Raw genomic sequence first — 4226 nt, forward strand, 5'->3', positions numbered from 1 at the left:
GCATGGTTAAGCTAGCTTCTCATTATGCTACATTGGACCAAACAATAATTAGGGTAGGGTGTAAAGGAGGAGGTACAATAAGGATTGTTTTGCAAACAAATGTAAAATAAAAGACACTTACTAGAGCATTGCAAGAATGATAGTATCTGAGCAATACTCATTCTTATGAGCCAATGCTGCCAAGCATGGTTTTGTCAAGTCAAAATTATTCTCTGAAGTTTCATCCTCAATATGGACAACTATGTTAGGGCCTTGCTCGTGCAATCTTCTCTGTATCTGCAGCTCCATCTGTACAGTCTCCACATCTATAGCAGATTTGGATTCTTTTATTTGCTGCTTCAGTGACTCCTCATAAGCAACTTTCCCTCTGGTGCTCCATCTCACTCTGGACAAGGTGTTGAAGTCTTTGGCCATCAGAGTTACCCTGTGAGCATGGGCTGCTACCAGCATTACATCTTCAAAGTACTTCTCCAAGTAATCCTCTGCCATTTCCTGTAAGGAAAGAATGGCAGTCTTGTTCCACCTGAAACCAAGGTGCCAACTATCACATATTTCTCTCACTAGTCTCTGAAAAGGTGCCTTGGGGATTGCAAAGCCTATAGCTTTCTGTTGCTTCCTGATCTCCTTTAGCACACCTGCAGAATGTTTCAATCTCTTGGACTTTTGCTGGAGCAGGCTCATTGGCTTCCCCTTCCTGCCATGTGCAACTCTTCCCTTTGGAGGCACACTAGATTCCTTGATACCTACCCCAGGCTACTGCTGCAAGCCCTAGCCCCTTGCCAGCCCTCCTTGCAGCTCGGGGGGGTCACTATGTAGAATATCCCTATCGCGTGCGTTCAAGGCCTATATTTTAAATCCCTTATCTGTGAATTTTTTAATCCATATAATATCCCCTTTTCTTTATGAATCTGTCAATTTTTTTGAAAAATTTTTAAATCATACCCTTATGTAAATATATTTCTATAAGTTTCATAAATTAAAAATATGCTTCTGTTGAATGCACGTGATATTCACATTTTTTTGTGAGCGACCCCCCCGCCGAGCCTTGCAGTTGACTTGGTTCTTGCCATCACTCTGAAAAGCTGCATACAAAGCAATGGAAAGAGATTACAGCCATGGAGAACATGGAAAGATACAAGAAGGCAATGACAAGGTGGATAAAGCAACATTTATAAATTTGTAACAAAACGCGATTTTGACAATTTGAAATTTCTAATAGCTCACCCTCGCGTTTTCCTGCAAATACTTGAAACAACATGCTATTACATTCCTATAGTGAATTCTCTGTCTTTACAACTACAAACAATATGGATTGAGTTTATGCAAGGAGTGTACAGCCTTGAATAGCCCAGAAAGACACAAAATCACAATGATAGGGGTGGATGAAGCAACAGTTTTATATTTGCAACAAAATTTGATTTGGGCTGTTTGAGATTCCTAAAGCCTTCTCCTCGCGTTTTCCTGCAAATTCTTGAGGCAGCATACTGGAGCATGCCTTTAGTCATTTCACTATGTTTGCAACTTGGTGCAAGATGGATTGAGTCTATAGAAGGCAAGAAGTGATCAATCTCTCACTCAACAAGCCCAATTCAAAAGTCTTCCTGCTTGTTTTTGCAGTGGAAAAAGCTAAGGAATGCATATAATATTTATCATAATATCTAAGCTATATCACATCACTCAGTACCTTATCCTAATATACTATTGAACAAGAAGAAAAGGATATAGAGTGTCTTACTGACTTGGAAGCTATCTATAGGTGTGCTGTGCTGGTGATGAATACCCTGTGCTGGGGATGAACCTGTGCTGCTGGTCAGGATGTTGATGGTGCAGAGTAGGAGGTAGAGAGGCAAGAGAGCTGAGATAGGAGAGATTAAATAGGAGTGAATAGATTAGTGCAAAATACAAATAAAGTAGCTAATAAATACCACACGTGTGGAATGTAGTCGTTTTTTTCACACGTGTGGATGGGACCCAGATCTTTTGGAGTTTAAAATTTGGCACGTGTGAATGGCACTTTTTGCCTTGAAAATTGTGCCAATCATGATTTCATAATCAGATCCATTAACACTCTTCCCTCCCCGTCTTTCATCCCTGCCAGCACCCTTCCATCATCCTTTTCCTTCCCCCTCTGATCACTTCCTACCCAACACACTCCATCCACTGCAACCTGCCTGAAGACTACGACCACTGCCAGATCTCCAGGTAACCTAGGCTGCAACTCAAGTTTGGAAGAGAGCAGAAGAATCACTAGGGAAACTCCAACAGTATGGAAGAGGAAAAGAAAGGTCAGAGATCTATATTCTTTTCAATGTTTTCTGATATATATTTCTTCCATCCATAGAATTCTTGAATCTTACTGCCCAAGAATTTGGTACATCACCCTAGGATTTGATTGGAGATGGATATGAATAGGTTCTAGAAGTTTGCAACAACAAAATGCGAGGAGAGTGCTTTACATTTTCCAAATGGCCTAAATTGCGTTTTCCTACAAATTCTTATATTAGTTTTGGTTTTCATTTCTTCCTCTTTGTTTTGCTCTCTTTGGCCCTGGGGAATTCCTCCTAGTATCATTTACTGTCCAGGACACTGTAAGATGTTCTTAGAATTTAATTGGAGATGGATGTCAATAGAAATGGAGAATTTGCAACAAAATGCGAGGAGAGTACTTGACATTTTCCAAATGGCCCTGCATCGCATTTTCTTGCGAATTCCTGTGTCCCTTTTGGTTTTCACTTCTTCCTCATTGTTTTGCTTTCTATGGCCCTGGGGATTTCTTCCTTGATGATGAGAAAAGTTTTTGCTTTGGAACAGTTGATTCTCAGGCCCCTCCTTTCAAGAGGAAGCTGGACTTTTCTGCTGCTATACTTAGACCACAGCAATCACGAGGTGATTCATGTGTGCTCATGAAGAGAGTTGTTTGGTGATATCCTATACATTCCCTGATTGCATATGTCAGCATATAGAATTCATGATATATAAATTTTTGTTCAGGCAAAAGCAAGAGACTGGAGCAGAAAGGTGAGTCTTCCCTTTCAAAACAAAGGGAGCCAGAAGAGGACAAATCTCCAGATTTGCTCCTATTTGACTTTCTTCACAAGTGCAAGGCTCAGAGGAACTTCCACATATACCACAATATTTTCAACAGGGAGTTCACTATGAGCTCTGTACTAGAGCATCACAGAGATTTTCTTTCAGACCATTGGGATACCTTCAAACAACTGACAGAGGCAGGAAGAATTGTGGAAGGTGAAAAGGTTTTTGTGCATATAAATCATATTGTCTCCATTGACAGGCTGAGGTACCATGTGAATAGAAGATTTGACAGCTTGCCTTAGGAATATAAATTCAGCTATAACTTGCACACCAGAAAGTGTAGAGTGCTTGAGGAAACCATGGCATTCCTTATGTACATTGTCTTCCATCAGCACTCTCTAGAAGAGCAAGGGCAGGAGGCTGAAGAAGAAGATACATCTGTAGCAGAGGAAAAAGAGGATGTTCCTGTGGTAACAGATATGGCAGAGCAGGAAGAAGATATCAACCTCCAGGATGAGGGGCTGCAAGTGGCTGCTCTTGACCTTGTTCAACTGAGGACTAAAACTCTTAGGGCAGCACAGCCAGTTGAAGATTTTGATGTTCAGAGCAGCAACTATGCAGTGCCCATGCTTCCAGGTGTCTTGATTGGTGGTGAAGATTATGTTTTCCTCCATGATATAGAGTGTATGTTCAATTTGAGGGAGGACTATGCCATTTCCCTTATTGCCCAGGCTTGAAGGCTTGACAAGGAGGTTGGCATAGAGGATGACCATTCACTACTGCCTTTGGAAACAACTTTTGATCCTACAGAGGCCCTTACTATTTGTTTCAAAGAGGCTGAAAAGTTCTAAGAGCCAGATGAAGCTGCCTTTAGCTCACACAGGAAGCTATGAATCTCTCAGCACTTCATAAGGGAAAGCTTAAAGAAGAGGCTGGACTGGAGGGGAGAGGAATAAATCTTTGGAAAGATGAACTTCTTGTTGTGTTGATGAAAATGAGAAGGTATGATCTTGTTACTTCAAATCAAATACTTTATCTTGTGTTTAAATGTTTTGTAGTTGTGTATTATTGTCTCACCCCAATCTTTTGATATGTGGCAGCTACAAATTGAGGATGACACATTCCTCCAGAGAACAAGTGGAAGCAAGCCGGCTGGGTTTGGCAAAATGTCAAGCCTAGCTCATTATAATCAT

Source organism: Cibotium barometz, chromosome 31 (genome assembly GCF_041138505.1).
Source record: "Cibotium barometz isolate CiBa-2024 chromosome 31, ASM4113850v1, whole genome shotgun sequence".
In the NCBI taxonomy this organism is placed as follows: domain Eukaryota; kingdom Viridiplantae; phylum Streptophyta; class Polypodiopsida; order Cyatheales; family Cibotiaceae; genus Cibotium; species Cibotium barometz.